This window comes from Rattus norvegicus, chromosome 6, assembly GCF_021556685.1.
Source record: "Rattus norvegicus strain SHRSP/BbbUtx chromosome 6, alternate assembly SHRSP_T2T, whole genome shotgun sequence".
Lineage (NCBI taxonomy): Eukaryota > Metazoa > Chordata > Mammalia > Rodentia > Muridae > Rattus > Rattus norvegicus.
The window spans coordinates 71,438,469-71,461,690 of NC_141539.1; the positions used below are offsets into that span (position 1 = coordinate 71,438,469).

The 23,222-nt window shown below is 34.8% G+C and overlaps 1 long non-coding RNA gene across 4 annotated transcripts in view; it reads right to left on the reverse strand.

The window, feature by feature from the left end:
• Positions 1-23,222, reverse strand: part of LOC102556158 (uncharacterized) — a 143,679-nt gene that overhangs the window by 113,181 nt on the left and 7,276 nt on the right. For all 4 annotated transcript variants that reach the window (XR_015623471.1, XR_015623468.1, XR_015623470.1 and 1 more), the window contains exon 3: positions 7,620-7,861. This is a non-coding gene — a long non-coding RNA (uncharacterized LOC102556158). The remainder of the gene's footprint in view (positions 1-7,619; positions 7,862-23,222) is intronic.

A 23,222-nucleotide genomic window follows, 5' to 3' on the forward strand; every position in this document is an offset into this window, starting at 1 on the left:
GAACTCTAGTCATGTATTTTCTATATATTTGAGAATCAGAACTAAAGAGGCATTACACACACCATTGCTCAAGCAAAATTCTAACTACATATTCTTATTCATTTCCACTGTGTATATTCATTGTATATGACACTGAATTATATAAGGACAACATTCATTGAAGTATATAATGGACATTAAACAGATTCCCCCACTTTTCACACTCTCTTTTCTTACCTCCCTTCTCACTAGTTTCATTTGTTCCCTAGATAATTTTACATCTAATGTCATGTCATATATACAGACATGGAAAATGTCTTCTGTTCTTCACAGAAACTCCTTCATTTTGAGGTCTAAGTGTGAACAATTAGGAACATTAAACCACAATTATAAGAGAACTATAAACAATTCTGATCCTGATTTTCTTGCCATCATTTAAAGATATAGAAGATTCAGTTTCGTGAAAATAAGTATGTTTGTACCTATGTTTCTAAAAAAAAGTTTCCTTTTTCAATTAAAAAAAAGTCTCCCTAGTTAGTTTCTGTGTTAAATTTTCCTGTGTTATATTTTTGAACTACAATGGTTCCTGGTTTCTGGAGATACAAGAGTTGACTTTTCAGTTTTGTTCTTTTTTTTAACTTTTTTATTGTATATTTTTATCTACATTTCAAATATTTTCTTCCCTCCAGAAACACCCTATCCTATCCCCTCCACCCCCTTCCTCCATGAAGGTGATTCCCAACCCACCCACCCACTCCATCTTGCCTCCTCACCTTGGCATTCCCATATACTTTGGCATCGAGCCTTCACAGGACCAAGGGCCTCTCCTCCCATTGATGCCCAACAAGGCCCATCTTCTTCTACATATGCAGCTGGAGCCATGGGTTGCTCCCTGTCTACTTCTTGGTTGGTGGTTTAGTCCCTGGGAACTCTTTGGTATCTGGGTGGTTGCTATTGTTGTACTTCCTATGGGCTTACCAACCATCTCAGCTACCTCAGTCCTTTTTCTACCTCCTTTTCTGGGGATGCCATTTTCAGTGCAATGGTTGACCACAAGCCTCTGTCTCAGTATTTGACAGGTTCTGGCATAGAGTTTCAAGTGACAGCTGTATCAGGCTCCTGTCAGTATACACCTCTTGGCAACCCCAAGAGTGACTGATTCTGGTAACTGCAAGTGGGATGGATTTCCATGTGTGGTAGTCTCTGGATAGTCCTTTCTTCCATCTCTGCTCCCCACTTTTCCTCCTTATTTTCTCCTGTGAGTATTTTGTTTCCTTTTCTAAAGACTAAAGCATCCACATTTTGGTCTATCTTCTTTTGGGGCTTCATGTGGTCTGTAAATTGTATCTTGGCTATTTCAAGCTTTTGGGCTATTATACACTTATTTCTGAGTACATATTATGTGTGTACTTTGTGATTGGGTTACCTTATTCAGGATGTTTTCTAGTTCCATTCATTTTCCTGCAAATTCCATGAAGATATTGATTTTAATAACTGAGTAGTACTCCATTGTGTAAATGTACATTTTCTGTATCCATTCCTCTGTTGAGGGACATCTGGGCAGTACCAAAGGTTTTGACAACATACTGCCTGGATTCTCCATGTTGTCAATACAGTTGTTGAATCAACTGTGAGTATAGTTAATTGCGGTGAAAGTGTTAGTGTTATTTACATATCTGCTGCCTGGTGCAATTTAAAGTGATGTGGTAGAAGTCTCACTAAAGTTTTTATTTCAACTTTTCCAGAGGATCTTGTGTTAAATCTTTGGTTTGGTCTGCATAGTAATGACATGAGAAAATTCCAGAACCCCTAGGCCACAGTCTTTAGATAATAAAGGCTCTTTTTCCAAAGATTACATAATCAATCATCTCCCATTTCTTTCTTTTACTTCCTGGATATGAACACATTTGCTTCAACATACAGTTGTAGCATGAAATGCTGTCCTATTCTTTCTCAAAGCAGTGTAGCTAATTTATCACACATTGTAACCTCAAAGTCTGTGAACCAAATCTAATCTTAAAACTTCATATAATTATGACTGGTGTTTTGTGATAGTAACAGAAAGCTGATAAATAAATTCATTATTCTTTATAAGTAAAGAATCCACAATTATCAGTTCAGTTGTAGTGGAAGTTTCAAAGTTGAGATACTAATTATGTAACTCTTCATCTCATGATTTAGCTGTGGTCTCAGAAATGCAAAATTATAATTAATTTTTAATCAAGATGGAGAATAAATTATATGATTAAATGTTTAAACAATTCTATCCCCTGGTCATTTAGAAATGCTGTTCCTTTGATATGGTGCTAACAGAGTATTCATTCAATACCTTAAATTTAAATGCTTTATGAATAAGATTTATACTCTATACCAAATAAACATTTAAATTTGGAAATTAGAATGTAACTACATGATAACACTTTGATTTAAATAGGACATTTACAATAATAATAATAATAATAATAATAATAATAATAATAATAGACTATAGAATACAGGTAAATGTATGTGTGAGCCAATTTTTCTGATATTTAAATATGATTTATAATTAAATTATTTTTTAATTATTTTCAAACTCCTTAAAGTATGGTTGAATAATAGAGCATTTATATATGTAGTGTTTAATTCTCAAACACACACATATACATATATATATATATATAATTTTTTCATTGTAATAAGTATAATCACTCATAGTGCAAAATGATACTCTAAGTCAAATTAATTGCTATACTCATCATTTTCTCTTGCTATCATATCTTGAGATATATTGGAAACATGCATTCCATTCTTTGATTCCTAGCATAGAAACAGGCATTAGCAACCATTATGGCCATTCTCTAATTTGTTCCACAGAATTAACATGTTTTACGTAATTACAACATTTATCCTTCAACAAAATTCCCCATTGTTTCCCCCTCTATTCTGTAATTTATTGTTTTGATTCTATACAAATCCATGTGTTCATTGTATTTTTGCTTATATTAAGAAGCACTATGTCTTCTAGATTCAATTTTATGTCACATGTGACAAGAGTGTCTTTTTTTTGTTTTTGTTGTTGTTCTTAAGGCTAAATCATACTTCATTATGCTTTCTTTAACCACTCAACTGTTGAATCTAAATATTTATTATTGTAAATCATGTTGTGATAGAAGTACTAGTGTGAGTAAATAAATAAAAATAAATTACTCTTTCTGGATAAATGTAAAGCATAAATTGTGCCACCATATTAACTCTGGGCCTGTTGTTAAGGTATTTGATAAATTCTTGCAGTGTCTTTGTCTTCTACCACCACAGTAATTTTTCTGCTATGAAACATGTTTTGATAGACTTTATTGTTTTAAACTGAAACAGTAACAACAAATTGGAAATAAAAATAGGTGCTGGAAACTATAAAGAAGAAATGTTCTTGGGCACTTATTAATTAGAATATTTCATTACACTACTTATTCCAAGCCACTCTACCTAAATGTCTTTGTTATAAGTTATAAAAATTGCCCAACTATTTGAGTTACCTGAATTTGAGTCTTTTTTTTTCTAGTGAGAGAACTCCTGACAGTATAATCAAACAATCTTAGAAGTATGAGACTTAATAATATTGAAAAATCTTGGTTATATTCAGAATTACTTTTAGTTTGGCTTTTATATTTGTTTACCACAGAAAGTATTAAACCTTTAATAACCTAATATAAACACTAAAATCCATAACAAAAATGCAGAAGGCAAAATTTTGATAGTTCACCTGAATATGGATGGTACTACCTGAGAAGCTATTTTCTGAACATCTAATGTCTCTTTGAAATATATCCTTATTGGAGAATCAGTATTCCATCCCTTAGTATAAGGAGAAGTAAAAATAAGATATGAGAATCCATATGCAAATTTAAAACTATTGTTTCATTTGCTATTTGCTTAGTTTCAACAAGATGACCTGGCTTCTATGGTGTTATTTCTTTGTTTATAACTGAAAAACAGAAGAAAATTAAAATTTATTAAGCTATAATTTTAGGAGTCAAACTTAGAAGACATTGAGTGCCGAGTATGGTGTGTTTAATCAGTGTGAGTATTAATACTGATTTTCATCACTACATCAGGAATTTTCAATTATTAAAGCTTTGCTTTGCATTATTGTGAGTGTTCACATGTCACATACATATATATGTATATATATATACATGATATATATATATAAAATATATTATATATAATACACACACACACACACATACACACACACACGGCTAGCCTGGGTGAGTTCTCTAGGGCTGCTGTAACATATGTCGCAAATTGAGTGCCTTAAAACCAGGACGGTATTGTTTCACAGTTTTAGAAGCCAGATGTCAATAAGCATGACTAGCAGAATTAGTCATCAGAGCACTGAATGAGTAGTATTATACAGATTTCTTTCCTGGCAATCTTTTCTCTGTATCTTTTTATATTCAAGTCTAACTCAGTCTTTAAATTTCCCCTTTCCAGAGCACTACATATATAATAATACAATAAAGTAACAACAATGAGTTACTAGATACTGATTTATTGATTTATTTAGTGATTTGCTTAAAGCATGACTTTACTTGTCCCCTGAAATAGAATGACAAAGAGAAATGGCCAAATCAATGGGTCGTTTGCCTTAAGAATCTGCTGGATGCTATGTATACTTCCATAAACTACTGTTTACTTGTCCACCCACTATGTGGGCTTAGAGTATGGGAATATAAACTGGATCTAATAGCCTTTAAGAGCTATCCTGACTTCCATCCACCATTGACATCCTTCCTCTTTCACTCCCTTTGTTGTCAGACTGCTTATTCCAGAATGATATTGAACTAAAGTTTATTTTTAAAGCTTTATCTGTGCTTAATTGCCTCCCAAGTCCATATTTTCAATGACGACCATATTCTGAAATGGTAGGGATTAAGTTTCCATTTCATCATTTTGGGAGTGGATATAATACAATCTCTAACACATGCCTACATGCCTACTCTAGAAAGTTTTCTCCTCTTTGGTTATGATTGCATCTTTTCCAGGAGAAATAAATAGTTGAGAAATGAGAAAATTTGAGGTATACATAGTAGCATATGTTTTGGAGGAGGAAGATAAAACAACTTCATAAAGTTTTTGGCAAATTTCAGGTCAATAAATGGGGTTAAATATGAACAAACTTACTTTATCATTATTATAATATATCATTTTTTTTCTTTTCATTTTTTCGGAGCTGGGGACAGAACCCAGGGCCTTGCGCTTGCTAGGCAAGCACTCTACCACTGAGCTAAATCCCCATAATATATAATTTTTATGGCTATATCTTATTCTGAGAGTCAAATGGTTTTTTGTACATTTGAGAATGACTTTGTTCAGTAATTCATTATAAATCATAGCTTTATTGAACATATTTCAAGATAATATTGAACAGTGAAGAAACTGAAGTAATTAATTTTGCTGAATTATCCATTACTGAATGTTAGGACCATGACCTTCAGGAGGTCACATTTGTTATTAGATTATTGTTATTTGTTTAATACCCATTGCCATAGGGACTTTTTGTATGAAAAATTGAAATAAATTATTTACTGTTTTATCTACAGGACTGTTACAATTTAAAGGAGCCTCCTTATCTTATGCCTAGTATATTGAGTAACATCACAAATAAATAAGTCAGGTTGGATCACCTGCCAGATTGTTTGTCCTCCAGTTGAGAAGGATGAGTATTATGATAGTCTGATCACTTCAAATAAGCACTTATGATATCCTTTCTCCAAAATTCATTTAACACTTATCCTACTGAGTTACTCCTATTTCCTTTCCATTTTCTGTTATTTCCTTCTTGCTTCTTATTTCCTTAGTGTTTCTCAAAATGACAGGAGACACTCCTGTTCTTAACAGTTAACTGAGTAGTCACAAATATTTCTACAGAGGACGGGCAGACTCACAAAAAATATATACTTGACAAATTCCCTGTTCTGTCACTTTGTTTCACATCAACATTGTGGCTTCTATTGGAATTTTTAAGGCATGGTGATATTTTTTTTCTCTTACTCTCACTGAACTTTCTGTAGTTCCATTCTTCCTGTTATGGTTTAGATGGAATTTGAATGTATTCTATCAAGAGTTCCATCCTGGAATGTTGTCTTTCATCTTCATGATACTGAGACTCAGTGAAACCTTTAGAAGGTGCAACCACATTGGTGGCAACATCCCCTTTGGATAAAATCAAGAACAATTCCTTAGTAGCATGGAGTCAAACTTCACCCTTGAATCTTTCTTCCTGTTTGAAATCGTGGTTACTTCTGATGAGTCTCTGCCTTTAGATGCACTCTACATGAGGCCCTCATTGGAATCCCAACAGAAGGGGACACTTTGTCTTGAACTTTTAGATTTCAAAACTATGAAGCAAACATAATGTATTTTTAAGTACTTTATCCTAGACATGTAGCTGTAGAAACCAAAAGTGAACTAGTGTACTGATAAACATCAATTGATTGTGGATGTTGAAAAGGAAAGACCATCATATGTTTCCCATTATTATGTGCATATCTCTGTGATATTTCCTGTCTGTTGTGGCCTTTGTATTTCTGATTGTTCTTGGCATCTCAACCTTTAGTCTCCAACTACTCCAACATTAGATCAGCACTGTGCTTGACTAAGAGGCATTGCTCACAGTAGCATGGTCATGACAAATATGTCCCTTACCAATCACACTTGTCTTCTGATCTCACTATAGAGTTCTCATATCATTAAGGAAAAGGGAGAGAATGTCTGATATAGTATGAAGAGATAATTTTTCATGACACATTTCTAGATCAATTTGGCAAAGGTTTGGCCTTTCTTCGTGGTTCTTTGTCAGATGTTAAGTACTCTTCGTACTTAAGAAGTTTGGGCCATCATAAATTATACCAAATCAATGAAATTTTAAATATCCCCTTACGTTTTACATTCTCTTTATTGAAACATACACAGATTTGCCCACCAATCTTATATTGCAGTCAAGTTTTCCTCTATCATTTTAAATTTTCATAATGAAATTTTATTTCTGGCTCTTAAGGTACAACATATTCCAAATTGTTTCACATTCATATTTAGCTTCCTCAGAGGATGGTAGCTTGAAGAACATTTGAAAAGAATAATGAGAGTGGAGGAAATGAGGTATTTATGCTGCTATTTTGTTACCTAGTAGTAGATCCAAATAATTTGAGTGGATACCCTAAACCAGTTTGGAACAAAAATATTTGGAAATACTAATCCATGTTTCTCCAAACTGCTAACCAAAATAAAAGAAGCAACCTTCATTGGAAGTTCTGGATGAGCACTTCAGTCTTTGTAATCACTACTCCATACTCTTAAACACTTTCCAATGCACTCTCTATTCTTTCTCTATAAAAGACAAAGACTTCTTAAGCTACTAAATGTACTTGGCTCTTAGACTTATTCGTTGCATGTTAAATCCCATTAAAAAAAACTATCCTGGAAATCCAGTCTTAATCAAACCAAATATCTGTCTAAAACTACTCATTTGATAGTTCTGATTCTTCAATGGAATGTAAGAATGTAACTTTTTTCCCCAGCATTAAAGTTTATTGGGGAAGAAGGCATCAGTGTTTTTGAACTGTAGCCTTCCTCATGGCTCCCAGCATGTTTCTCACCTCCTCCTGCTTCTCTTCCATGGTGCATTTGGGTTCACCTCTTCATGTTCTTAGACACCATGGCATACCACTCACAGGAAACCGTGCATCTCCTGGATCATTTCCCATAACATCTTTGTGTGCTTGGTGGGATGACCATGGCACTGCCTGTGCCTTTGTTTGATGATATTCGTAGTTGCCTTGTGGTCCTTGTTGAGGCCCAAGACCAAGATAGAGCTTTAATTGATGATCTCCGATAATGGCTGCAATAGCACAAATATAACTTTAAAATGCACCCTCTTATTTCAAATAAATAGACTTTTCAGATACTTCCTTAGAAAGAAATTATCATGTTTCCTTTGCCTTATTACTCGTTTTTTGTTTTGAAAAATAGTTTTAAAATTGCATTTTTTAAAAAATTTATTTCTTTGCAGATTTCTTTCTCCCATTCTTCTCTTACGTTTGTTTATTTTTTAAATTGGATACTTACTTTATTTGTACTTCAAATGTTATCATCTTTCCCAGTTTGCCCTCTGGAAACCCCCTATCCAATCCCACATGCTTGTATAAGGGTACTCCCCAACCCTCCCACCGACTCCATCCTGCCTCCCCGCCTTGGCATTCTGCTCACACTGAGGCATCGAACTTTCACAGGACCAAGGGCCTCTCCAGACAATGTCTTCCTCTGCTACATATGCAGCTGGAGCCCTGGATGCCTCCATGTGTACTCTTTGGTTGGTGGTTTACTCCCTGGGAACTCTGAGGGGTCTTGTTGGTTAATATTGTTGTTCTTCCTGTGGGGTTGCAAACCCCTTCTGCTTTTTCTAAATCACTTTTTTAATTCCTCCATTGCGGACCTCATTCTCAGTCTAATATTTGGATGCGAGCATTTGCCTCTATCTATGACAAAGCTATTTGTGGACTTAACTCTCATTGTAATCTGCCCCACTGTTGTGTCCATTTTTTAACCAACTGAGTACTGTTACTGCTGTCAGCATGTAGATGGATACATGATTGTAAGCTGAAGTTCAGAAAAATGATTAAAGGATACCCTTGGGGGAGAGGACTGATACTCTTTCTCTGCAGCTTTCAGTACCAATAGTTTATCAGTTAGATATATATGGACTTGTGAACCTCATACGATCTATGCAGGATTGTGAACTAGCTTGCTCTTCCACAAAGTTTGTGCAGACAATCACACCTACTGACAGTTTCTGGGAACCATGAATTTGTCATGTACTGAGGACACGTTGTTTTTCAGAATTCCTCCCAAGTCTGTGACTATCATTGTCTTTTGTTCCCTTATCTATGATGGTACCTAACACTTAGCGTAGGGAGGTATGACATAAATTTCACATGTAAAACTGAATGCTCCAACATCACCTTGCATGTACTCAGAAGACTTTAAATCTTACTCATCCATGTTTATTGATTCTATTCACTATTAGAACAATTAAAATTGTACATATATATATATATATACACATACACAGACATATGTATATATCCAAATATATTATATATGGACTATATGTATATAGTTCATATATTTCTATATAGCATATATTCTATTACAAATATAAGTGTGTGTGTGTGTGTGTGTGTGTGTGTGTGTGTTTGCTCATGTGTGTTTATAGAAGGAGGCAGAGGCAGAGAGAATACATGATCTTACTTATATATTATCTTTGTTATTTTTCTGTAGTTGTGATAAAAACCCTATGGTCAAAAACAACTCAGGGGAGAAAAAAAGTTAGTTTTAGCTTTCTGTTCCACAGGAGTTAGAGTCCATCATGGCAGGAAATATGGACAGCAAACAGCTGGCCTCATAGAAGGAACAGAACTCACATTCTAAGCCACAATCATGAAGTAAAAGTACTGATAGTTGGATGAAGATTTGTACTCTTTTTTTTTTGTCTTGCCCACAACTTTATTTTATTTTTAAAATTTTTTCTTTTGTTTTTTCTTTTGTTTTTTTATTAACTTGAGTATTTCTTATTTACATTTCGAGTGTTATTCCCTTTCCCGGTTTCCGGGCAAACATCCCCCTAATCCCTCCCCCTCCCCTTCTTTATGGGTGTTCCCCTCCCCACCTCCCCCCATTGCCGCCCTCCCCCCAACAATCACATTCAGTCTTAGCAGGACCCAGGGCTTCCCCTTACACTGATGATCTTACTAGGATATTCAATTCTACTTATGAGGTCAGAGTCCAGGGTTAGTCCATGTATAGTCTTTAGGTAGTGGCTTTGTCCCTGGAAGCTCTGGTTGCTTGGCATTGTTGTTCATATGGGGTCTTGAGCCCCTTCAAGCTCTTCCAGTTCTTTCTCTGATTCCTTCAACGGGGGTCCTGTTCTCAGTTCAGTGGTTTGCTGCTGGCATTCTCCTCTGTATTTGTTGTATTCTTGCTGTGTCTTTCAGGAGCGAGCTGCATCCGGCTCCTGTCGGCCTGCACTTCTTTCCTTCATCCATCTTGTCTAATTGGGTGGCTGTATATGTATGGGCCACATGTGGGGCAGGCTCTGAATGGGTGTTCCTTCTGTCTCTGTGTAACCCAATCACAGAGAAACACACACAGTATGCACTCATTGATAAGTGGCTATTAGCCCAAATGCTTGAATTACCCTAGATGCCTAGAACACATGAAACTCAGGACGGATGATCAAAATGTGAATGCTTCACTCCTTCTTTAAAAGGGGAACAAGAATACCCTTGGCAGGGAATAGAGAGGCGAAGATTTGTACTCTTAAAGCGAACTTCAGTTGACACATTTCTTACTGTAAGGGTACATCACCTAATGCTCCCCAAACAGGAGCACTACCTGACAAGAGACCAAGACTTCAGATGCCTGAGTCCATAAAATAGTTCAGAAACTACCATATTCCACTCTCAGCTCTCCATAGATTCATGGTCATTTTATAATGCAAAATGAAAATTGTTCAAATGCCAATATCCCCATATTATTTAACATTTTTAAACATTGTTTAAAACTCAAAAGTCCAAATTACCTCCTGAGATTCAAGACAATTTCCTGAATATAATCATTGTTAATCTTTTTTTAAGAAGCTAATTACATACTTCCAATACTCAGTGATACAGAATATCATAATCGAGCAATACGAAAAACAAAGTTCTTTAAGTTCAGGTCTGGGACTAAAGGACTTACGTGGCTCTTCCATTAGATCTTTGCTAAATGTAATATTCATCCTTAACAGTTATTTCCCAAATTCATTTACATTATTATACTTTTAAATGTTTTATATTGACTTGAATCTCTTTAAATATTATTGACTTACTATATCATAGATATACTGGAATTTTGTATTTTATCTAGTATTAAAAGACCTACTGATATTATTGACAGTTTAATTACATATCTGGAACTCTTTCTACAGCTAAATAACTTGACAGCATTAAAAGAATTAGATCATTATTATTGAAATATTAACTCAAGCAACTTTATGTAATTTATGGTATTTACAAAATTTTATGGTATAATTTTGTTATGATTATATTGCTTTAAATCACAAGTTATTTCTGTCAAATTCATTTGTATTCATTCTAAATAAATATCAATCAAATATTAAAAGAAAATCTAACCTCAAACTCTTTGTTTAAGGATTTTCTGAGACTAATTTAAAATGAAGAAGTCACTATGTAACTCAAAGAAAATCATCCAAACTCTTTATTAAAGTGTGCAATAATATTCAATATAATCTCATCGATACTTACTAGAAGTTAAGACAATCATATGGCATCAAAGGCATAGTTGTAATAAGAATGTATTGTAAAATTAAGTCTTTTTAAAATATATAGATTTCTTTAGACTGAAATAATATTTTACCAATATTATTTTATCTTATACATAAATATAATTTTACATAAAGATAATTTTTCAATCATTTAATATATTTTTTCACACTTTTCTTTGGTGTTTTATAGATTTGATGCATTACTGTCTTGATGAGGTTTAATAGTAGAGTTTTTTCCTGGCCTTTATTACAGAGTTATTTTCTTGTTACTGAGTGTTAAAAAGAGAATGGCTTAATATTGACCTTTTAACTTGCTAACTCTTCTTACAACACAAGAAGGGTTTGGGAGTATCACATTTTGGAAGTATTCATATCATTTGTATACAAGAATATTTTGACTTATTCCATTCTTCATGTTTTCTTTTATACGTCTCTCATCCTTTATTGCTTTAAATGCCATATTAAATCAGAGAAAATGAATAGTGTCATTAAGAATTATGCCCCTCCTCCTTTTTCACTTTAGAGAAAAATTTCTTTGTGTTTTTTTCATCGAGTAACTAGGACCCAGACCTATCATAGAACACATTTTATTAGATTTCAGCATGCTGGATTATTGAAAGAATATGAGCTACAGTCCTAAGGTATTTTTATTTTTTCCCAAACATTAGGATCATCATTAAGCTTTTATCCTTGGATAATTTCATGTGCTTTATTTTTTTAATTTACATATGGTTAAACAAGATTTCACTTCACTTTTTAAATTTTATTTGAAAAAAATTCTTATTTAAGGTCTTTATGTTAAGCAATTTTTATCATCATGTAATTATATTATGGATTCTGTTTTAGGGTTACTCTTCTGTGATGAAACAGTAACTAGGAGAGGAAACCACTTATTTCATTCATAATTCCATGTAACTATCATCAAAATTAATTAGTCCAGGAACACACAAACAGGAACTTGGAGGCTAAGGAGTACCTATTAAGGGGTGATGTTTACTGACTTTCTAATGATTCCTTGTTCAGTCTTCTTCTTATAGAACCTAGGACTACCAGCCAGCAATGGCCTCACCCAGAATGAGTAGGGCCATGCAATGTCAATTATTATTTAGGAAGTTTTCTTTTCATTTTTTAATTAGATATTTTGTATATTTACATTTCCAATATTATACCCTTTCCCAGTTTCTCCTGTGCAAACCCCTAACTCAACTGGGGGCCTTACCAAAGAAAGTGAAGTGAGAACCTGAAGAGACCATATCCATAGGTTAGGCAAGGCCCCCAGTTGAGTTAGGGGCCACCCTCTCATCTCCAAAATTTTAACCCAGAATTTCTCTTGTCTAAGGGAAATAAAAAGGCAAAGTTTGGAGCAGAGACTAAACCAAAGGCTATCCAGAGACTGCCCTACCTGGGTATCCATCCCTTATACAAACACCAAACCAAGACACTATTGCAGATGCCAAGAAATGCTTGCTTTCAGGAGCCTGATATAACTGTCCCTAGAGATGCTTTGCCAGGTCTGGACAAATAGAGGTTGATGCTCATAGCCAACCATTAGACTGAGCATAAGAACCCCAATGGAGGAGTTAGAAAAAGGAATGAAGGAGTTGAAGGGGTTTGCAACCCCATTAGGAAGAATAACAGTATCAACTAACTGGAAACCTCAGAGCTTCCAGGGACTAAACCATCAACCAAGGAATTCAAATGGAGGGATCCACGGCTCCATGATATGCAGCAGAGGATGGCCTTGCCAGGCATCAGTGGTAGGAGAGTCCTTTGGTCCCCTGAAGACTTGATTCCCCAGTGTAGGTGGATGGCAGGTCGGTGAGTTTGGAGTGGATGAGTAGGTGGAAGAGCACTCTTATAGAAGCAGGGAAAGGGGGAATGGGATAAGGGGTTTGCACAGGAGAAACTGGGAAAGAGTATAATATTGGAAATGTAAATACACAGCCGCATTGGGTCCTGCGAAACTTTTGCTTCCCTGGCATCTGAAACTTGCTGGTTGCTATCATCAGTACCCCCCATCCCCCATTGCTACAAACCTCGTTCAAATTCCTGACCCTATGTGTATCATCCTTGTCTCCTCCCATACCTAATCTTGTACCACTTTCCCCCCTCCCCTTCTTCTCTGCCTCTCAAGTCCCTCCAAACCCTCTACCTGAGTGTTTTGTTCTCCCTTCTAAGAAGGACTGAAGCAGCTACACTTTGGTCTTCCTTCTTCTTGAGCTTCACATGATCTGTGAATTATCTCTTGGCTATTCTGAGTTTTGGGGATAATATACACTTATCAGTCATTGCATCCTATGAGTGTCCTTTTGTGACTGGTTCACATTACTAAGGATGGATATTTTATATTTCTATCCATATGCCTGAGAATTTCATGAAGTCATGGTTTTTGATAGCTGAGTAATATTCCATTGTGTAGATGTACCACATTTTCTGTATCCATTCCTCTGTTGAAGAGCACCTGTGTTCTTTTCAGCTTCTGGCTTTTATAAATAAGGCTGCTATAAACATAGTGGAGCATGTGTCCTGTTTACATGTTGCAGCATCTTTGGGCTATTTGCCCAGCAGTGGTATAGCTCGAACCTCAGATAGTAATTTGTTCACTTTTTCTCAGGAATTGCCAGACTGATTTCCTGAGTACTTTTGCAGGCTTGTAAGCAATTAGACAACAACAACAACAAAAAGGAAATGTCAAGGAAAATGAATTGGAAAGGAAGAAGTCAAAATATCACCATTTGCAGATAATATGATAGTGTACTTAACTGAACCCAAAATTCCACCAAAGAACTCCTAATCCTGATAAACACATTCAGCAAAGTGGATGTATATAAAATTAACTGAAACCAATTAATAGCTTTCCTCTACTCAAAGGTCAAGCAGGTTGAGAAAGAAATAGGAAAATGAAACCTTTCAAAATAATCAAGAAAAATATAAAATATATTGTTGTGACTCAAATCAAGCAAGTAAAGATCTGTATGACAAGAACTTCAAGTCTCTGAAGAAAGAAATCAAAGAAGATTTCAGAAGATGGAAAGGTTTTATGTGCATAAGGGCCAGAGGAGGAAATCAGTTTTCCTAGAACTGGAATTACAGGTGGTTGTGAAATGCGATTTGTGAAGGCTGGGAACTGAACTTGAGTACTCTGAAAGATCAGCAAGTATTCTTTACTGATGAGTCATCTTCCTAGATGCTTCTTCCAGTTTTTCTTTTGAAAAAATATATTGCAACTAAATTATTCTCTTAAACAATTCAGACTAGAATGAAGGGATGGAAGATCCATGCAGGCACAAGCCTAACCTTTCTACTTTAAATGATCTACGTGGATGATGTTCTCAACAGTGATGATCCAATGTAGCTGGATCTTATGGAAGTATTTTCTCAATTGACATTTTCTCCTTTCTGTTAACTCTAGCTTATGACAAGTTGATATAAATTTATCCAGCACAGCTGCTGGAATTTCAACCCCAATAAATCCATATAAAAAACATACAATCCAGTTATTATAATTATAAGCTATAAGCCTAGATTAGGCAAATTTAACACTATTATAGCTTATTCCCCAGTTATAAGACCCCATGCCACTGGTGATTTCTCTTGACCATGTGGTTCTGGTCAATCCTGGCTTCCTACTCCTCTTCTTTCCTCCCTAATTCCTCTCTTGTCCTCTTCTGCCTCTCTCCCTGCCCCTAATTTCTAACCTCCTGTCCCATATTCCCTCTCTACTTCCTAACCACAGGGTCTAGCCTTTATTGACCAATTAAAATGGGGAGAAGTTTCAAACAAGATCTGAGTATATGGTGGACTATTCCTGGAGCAACCTCTTTCGAGGAAGCAGAATAAAATTAATATCAGAATTCTGATGTAATGATCATCAGGACAATGCACAACACAGAGTATATATGTCCTTAGGATATTTTGTCATCACTTAACTCTGGCTTTAGAAACATTTACAAGTGTTTTCTGCTCCATCATGAAATAGGTACAGGAACATTGCTATCAATTCTTCTTTAAAATAAATGAACTCTTATGTCATAAGGCTCTGTCATTTTCTTGGTTAGGAAACTTAAAATTAAGATTCAGTTTCATTTATTTCCGTGGATCAATTTAGGTTTTTAACATTTAAAAAAAGTTGGATCATACTTTTCTAGAAATTGTTCCATGTTCTCAAGAGTTGCCAATTTATAAGCACATGTCTTAAAATAATTCTCAGTGATTTTCTGCACATCTATGTTATAATATGTTCTTCTTTCTCTTCTATTATATTAGTCTGAGGAAGATTCTTCAGTTTTATATTATCAAAGCATCATCTACTTGACTAAGCTTTGATCTAATTAGTCTTCTTTGTTGCATTTTTGTCTTCTGTCTTTATACCATTATTGTTTCTCTGGTCATTTTCATTTGTTTTGAATTTTAAAATTTGCATTATTCTTGTTTTTTAAGGCTTTGAGATTCATAACAACATATTTAGAAAAACTATTTGCATTGATATTTTTCTTTTATGGATGCTTATAGTTATGCATGTCTCTCTTATGATTTTAAGAGTTTCATTCTTCATTTAGATTTGATTCCAGGAAATTTGAGTGTCCTGATTTCTTCAACAACTCCTTAATACTCCAAAATATATTCAATAACTATGAGGTGCTTGCAAACTTTTTATATTTTTTCTGATTATTGATCCTTGTTTTCATTCTTTCATACTTACGAAAGATATAAAATAAATTCTTTTTGATTTTTGTTTTAAATATGATCTATTTTAGAAAATGTTTCATGTTTTTGAGAAATTAATGTCTATTCTGTCACCATTGGGAAAGATATTTTTAAATGACTAGTTAAGTCCAATTGATCTAGATTACTTATTTATCAATAATAATCTGAGGCAGAAATCATTCACTGTGATTATAATGAAGAAATTTATCTATTTGAATCCTGTAGTCTTTGTTTAATAAAGTTGAGTATTGATAAATTTGGTACACATATTTCAATCATTGCATCTTCTTGGTAGAATTTTTCTTAGTCTTCATGAGGACACCTAATTTATTTCTCTATATTCATTTTTGGTGAGAATTTACTTATATGTATCTTGGAACAACTGCACCAACTTCTGCTTCTTCTTGGATTTCATTCACTATTAATGACATTTCCTCTCTTTTTATTTTCAGTACGTGCATTGTTTTGTTCACAAAACTAGAGTCCTACAAGCAGCAATCTGCATGTGTTCATGTGTGTGTGTGTGTGTGTGTGTGTGTGTGTGTGTGTATGTGTGTGTGTGTGTACGCTGCAAATATTACAACGGATCCAGCTCTTAGTTTATGTTTAGAGAATACATAACACCATACATAACACCTACACTCAGTATTATTAATTTAATGTTTAACATCTAATTTAGATCTCTATATTTTGTTCTTTTCTCTACTGGTAATTTGAATAATTTGTTTTTCCCCTGTTCATCTCAGAGTTCCTTAGCTTATATAATTCATTATATTTGGTTCTTTTCCTGATCTCATGTGTTTGTCAGTCTTCTGAAGAGTTTAATTTAATGTAGTTTCATTATTGTGTTTGTGTTGCTTATACTCTGTCTTAAATTTGTTTATGTATTTTTGATAGTATTTATTTTTCTGTTAGCTTCACTGTGAAATGGATATGTTCTGTTTTTCTTGTTTTGTCACACCACCTTGCATTGATATGGGAATTTTGTCCAGTTTTTGTTTCCTGTAATGGTCTCCTGGTCTCTTTATGCTGTAAAGAAAAAACTACATTGGTGAGGCTACTATCTACTCTTATATTATAAGATTTTGAATATAGTAACGTTATTAGCAAAGTGGCAGTAGTAAAGTTTATTTTGTTCTACCTAATATCTAATACATAAATAACTTCAGGGAGTTGAATAGGTTTCTAGTACTAGACATGGTTTCCCTCTTGTTGAATTCTGCTTTTAAGTTTTATTAGACAAGTATCGGTTATCCCCAACATTTGAATATAAGTGTCATGCCCAATCATGGTTATAGTTCAAAGATAGTGCAGTTGTGTAGGATTGTTAACTTTCCCCAATCCTTGGGTCATTTATAGCATTTTCTGATTTCCTGGAAACTAGACTACAGAAGGAGGTTGTCCTAGCTAAGAGTTTCTATTGTTACAATATGATAGCATGACCATGTTCAACTTGTGTATAGAATGGTTTATTTCAGCTTGAACATAGTCCATAATAAGATAAGTTAAGGCACTAATCTGGAAGCAAAAACTGAAAGAGAAGCTATGGAGGAATATTGCTCACTGACTTGATTCTTATGGATGACTTGGCTTGCTTTTTGGTAGCATCCAAGCCCACTACCAAGAATGGCACTCTCCACAATAAGCTGTGATCTCCAACATCAATCCTCTACTAAGAAAATGCCAATGGTATACAGGGTTTTCTTTACTTTCTAAGTTTTATTTTAAAATTTAAATTTTATTTTTTAATAATTATTTTTATTTTGTTCAATTTTTTGACCTTGGTCAAGTTACCAAATAAAGTAGACAGCACAGAAGTTTTCAGGTTACATCCAGATTGAATTACATAAGTTCTCTATCCCAAGTAGTCAGTGTTTTCAGCTATAGGAGATTCAACTTCAACTATCCTAGCTAACCTTTAGAAAGAAGTTTTTTGCTTTCATATTACTGAGATTTTTTGTTAGCTTATATTCTTTTCTATAAAGTGGAATAACTTTCTTTAATATATTTACAAGCACACACAAACACACACACACACACACACACACACACACACACACACACACACGATATGCACTGTGCTTTTAAAAAAAATAGTAACCTTGCTGGGTTTTGGTTCTCATCTTCCTTCTGTATTGACCTGCCTTCCTTCTACCTAGTTCCCCATCCCCCACTGTTTATTTCTCATTTATATGTATACTGTACTTTTCTACATTTTTAAAATGTTTTATTAAATAACACACAGAGAACACACCATATATTGGTACCCTATACTTTCAACTCGTTCCAGATCCTTCCTCTGGACTTACTTCATATGGTTTTGTGTTAGTTTTTCTGTTCTTTATTAAGAAAAACAAAACAAAACCAAAGACAGACACATGAACAAACAGTGGAGTCCCTCAGTTTGTAGCAAAAGCTTTCTGAGCAGTTGACCTGCCCTAGATTGTTGCTAATATGCCCAGGGCCACTCAACTGAAGAAAATTGATTGTCTCTCATACAAATGTTGTTTGATTGTTTCATACATTTGTATATTATTAGTCTTTTCCTCCAATTTTCTTCCTTCAGACACCTCCCTGTTCTATTTAGACTCTTCTTACAAAGTACACTTTTATTACATGCTTTCCTTTTACATGTGACCCACAGAATTCAGTAGTTTCTTTCATGAGAATATCTGAGGGGCTCTTTACTGGTGTAATAGTGTTCCATCAGCAGTTATAACACTGGGAAATAAATTCCTGTCATCAATTAGGCAAGTATAAGACATGTGATCGTCTCCCTGACCCATTACTGACAGTCTAATCTTGTGGATGGCTTATGCAGATAGCCAGAGCTGCAGTAACTATATGAGTACATCTGTGTAGTATTCAGAGTAAATGTTTTTGCTTCACATCTCTCAATCACTCGCACAAACTTTTCTGCAATCTTCCATGATATTATGTGTACAAACACACATAATATTAAGCTTGTTATTTTAGACTTTAAAATATTTTTGCTTAAAGAATGTAATAAAATTTCATGAAATAGCACAAATATTATATGGTAGGTATCATCAAGTCCCAGAGATCTTGTGAGATTTGATCATACCCCGCCCCGCTGTTAAATTCTGAATGTAGTAAGTTAGGAAACTTGTGTCCAGATCATAAGACTTACTTAACTTGTTCCTCTACATAAGGAATATTTTTCATAATTAAGAGAAAGATTATGGGTTGGGGATTTAGCTCAGTGGTAGAGTGCTTGCCTAGCAAGCGCAAGGCCCTGGGTTCGGTCCCCAGCTCTGGGGAAAAAAAAGAGAAAAAGAAAAAGAGAAAGATTATATCAAGTTAGAGAAAGAAGAAATGAAATCAGTTGGTTTTAGCCATAAAATTCTTTGTCACATGTGATTACGCAAGTTAATGTGATTCTTGGCTACTATCATTAATATGATTTTAAGTCTCCATTTGTTATAAACACTAACTTTTAATATTTCCAACCGATCAGTATTTTACTAAGAACTGTTTAAGGAATGTTTGTCTTTAAAGTTCTACCATTTAATTTATGTTCGTAGTTTCAATGAGAATGGACCTGATGGGTTCATATGTTTGATCCTGATTAGTGGGAAGGTTTAGGCAGGATTAAGAGTTCTGGCTCTGTAATACAGCCTGAGGTCAGGGATGGTGATTTCCCCAAAAGTTCTTTTATTGTTGAGGATGGTTTTTGCTATCCTGAGTTTTTTTGTTATTCCAAATGAATTTGCAAATTGCTCTTTCTACCACTATGAAAAATTGAATTGGATTTTTTATTTGGATCTTATTGAATTTTTAGATTGCATTTAGCAAGATGGCCATTTTTACAATATTAATCCTGCGAATTCATAAGCCTGAAAGATCTTTCCATCTTCTGAGACCTTCATTTTTTTCTTCCGAGACTTGAAGTTCTTCTTTTTCTTTTTTACTAGATTTTAAATGTACATTTCAAATGTTACACCCTTTCCTGTTTCTCTGTCCATAAACCCCAAATCCCATCCCTCCTTCCCCTTCTTCTATGAGGGTGTTCCCTACCTATCTGCACCCTAACATTCCCATACACTGGGAGGTCCAACCTTTGCAAGACCAAGGGCTTCTCCTCACATCGGTTCCCAACAAGGCCATTCTGTTACATATGCAGCTGGAGACATGGGTCTATCCATGTGTAGTCTTGTATAGTGTTTTAGTTCCTGGGAGGTATGGTTAGTTGGTATTGTTGTTCTGATAGGGTTGAAAACTGCTTTCAACTCTTTTAATACTTTCTCTAACTCCTCCAACCAGGACTCCATTCTCAATTCAATTGTTGTATGCAAGCATCCGCCTTTGTATTTGTAATGCTCTGGCAGAGCCTCTCAGGAGACAGCTATATCAGGCTTCTGTCAGCATGCACTTCATGATATCAGCACTATTTTCTGGGTTTTGTGGCTGTATGTATATGCGATGGATCCCCAGGTGGGGCAGGCTCTGAATGGCCATTCTTTCAGTCTCTGCTCCAAACTTTGTCTCCATATCTCCTCCTATGAATATTTTTGTTCCCCTTTCTAAGAAGGACTGAAATATCGACTCTTCAGTCATCCTTCTACTTGAACTTTAAGTTGTCTGTGGATTGTATCTTGGGTAATCCAAGCTTTTGGGCTAATACCCACTTATCAGTAAGTATATACTACGTGTATTTTTTGGTGATTCACTTATCTCACTCAGGATATTTTCTAGGTCTAGCCATTTGTCTAAGAATTTCATTAAGTCTTTGTTTTTAATAGCTGAGTAGTACTCCATTTTGTAAATGCATCACATTTTCTGTATCCATTCCTTTGTTGAAGGACATCTGGGTTCTTTCCAGCTTCAGGCTATTATGAATAAGGCTTCTATGAAAATAATGAAGCTTGTGACTTTGTTATATGTTGGAACACCTTTTAGGTATATGCTAAGGAGTGGTATAGCTGGGTCCTCAAGTAGTACTATGTCTAATTTTCTGAGGAACCTCCAAACTTATTTCCTGAGGGATAGTACTAGCTGCAATCCCACTAACAGTGGAGGAGTGTTCCTCTTTCTTCACATCCTCATCAGCATCTGCTGTTACTTGAGTGTTTGATCTTAGTCATTCTGACTGGTGTGAGGTAAAATCTCAGGGTTGTTCTGATTTGCATTTTTCTGATGACTAAGGATGTTGAATGCTTCTTTAAGTACTTCTCAGGCATTCGATATTCCTCAGCTGAGAATTCTTGGTTTATCTCTGTATTTTTAATAGGATTATTTGATTTTCTGCAGTCTATATACTTGAGTTCTTTTTATATATTGGGTATTAGCCCTCTATTGGATGTAGGATTGAAAAAGTTTTCTCAGTCTGTTGGTTGCTGTTTTGTCCTAATGACAGTGTCCCTTGCCTTACAAAAGCTTGGCAATTTTTTGAAGTCACATTGTTGCTTCTTGATGTTAGAGCATAAGTCATTAATGTTCATTTCAGGAAATGTTCCCCAGTGTCCATGTGTTCCAGGTTCTTCCGCAACTTTCCTTTTATTAGTTTGAGTATATTTGGTTTAATGTGGAGGTACTTGATCCACGTCGATTTGAGTTTTGTACAGGGCGATAGAATGGATCAATTTGCATTCTTCTAAAGCCTGACCATGAGTTGGAGCAGCATTAATGGTTAAAAATCATATCTTTTTTTCAATTGGATAGTATTACACCTTTGTAAAAGATTAAGTGACCATAGATATGTGGCTTTAATTCTGGGTCTTCAATTTTTTTTGTTCTTTTTTTTCAGAGCTGGGGACCAACCCAGGGCCTTGCGCTTCCTAGGCAAGCGCTCTACCACTGAGCTAAATCCCCAACCCCGTGGGTCTTCAATATTATTCCATTGACCTTCCTGCCTTTCTGTGTACCAATATCATATATTTTTTCTTATCACTATTATTATGTAATAAAGCTTGAAGTCAGGGATGGTGATTCCTGAGAAGTTCTTTTGTTGTTGAGGATAGTTTTCATCATCCTGTGTTTTTAGCTTTTCCAATGGAATTTGGAAATTACCCTTTCTAACACTTTGAAGAATTGAATTGAATTTGGATGGAGATTGCATTGAATCTCCAGATTGTTTTTGGTAATATGTACATTTTTACTATATTAATCCTGCCAATCCATGAACATGGGAGATCTTTCCATCATCTGCGATATTCTTCAATTTCTTTCATCAGGGACTAGGAGTTCTTGTCATATAGATCTTTCTTGTTTTTGTCATATAGATCTGGCTTGTTTGGAGTCGCACCAAGATGTTTTATATTATTTGTGACTATTATGAAGGGTGCAGTTTCCCTAATTTCCTTTTAAGCCTGTTTATCCTTTGATTAGAGGAAGGCGACTGATTTGTTTGGGTTAACCTTATACCCAGCCGCCTTGCTGAAATTGTTTATCAGGATTAGGAGTTCTCTAGTGGAACTTTTGGGTCCACTTAAGTATACTATCATATCATCTACAAATAGTGATATTTTGACTTCTTCCCTTTCAATTTGTATCCCTTAAACCTCCATTTGTTTTCTGATTTCTCTGGATAGGCTTTAATGAATAAGTAGCGAGAAAGTGGAAAGCCTTTTCTAGTCCCTGATTTTAGTGGGATTGTTTCAAGTTTCTCTCTATTTATTTTGATGTTGGCTACTGGTTTGCTATATATTGCTTTTACCAAAGTTTAAGTATGGGTCTGGAATTCCAGATCTTTCTGAGACTTTTATCATGATGGGATGTTAAATTTTGTTAAATGCTTTCTCAGCATCTAATGAGATGGTCATGTGTATTTTTTCTTTGAGTTTGTTTTTATAGTGAGTCATATTGATGGATTTCTTTGTATTAAACCATACCTGCATCAGTGGAATGAAGCCTACTGGATTATGATGGATGATTGTTTTGATTTATTATTAGATTCATTTGCAAGAATTTTATTGTGTAATTTTGCATTGATATTTATAAGCAAAATTTGTGTGAAGCTCTCTTTCTTTGTTGAGTTTTTTGTGGTTTAGGTATAAGCATAAAAGTGACTTTATTGAAGGAATTGTGTAGTGTTCCTTCTGTTTCTATTTTGTGAAATAGGTTGTACAGAATTGCTATTAGGTCTTCCATAAAGGTTTGATAGGATTGTGCACTAAACCCAACTGTTCCTGGGATTTTTTTTTTTGTGACT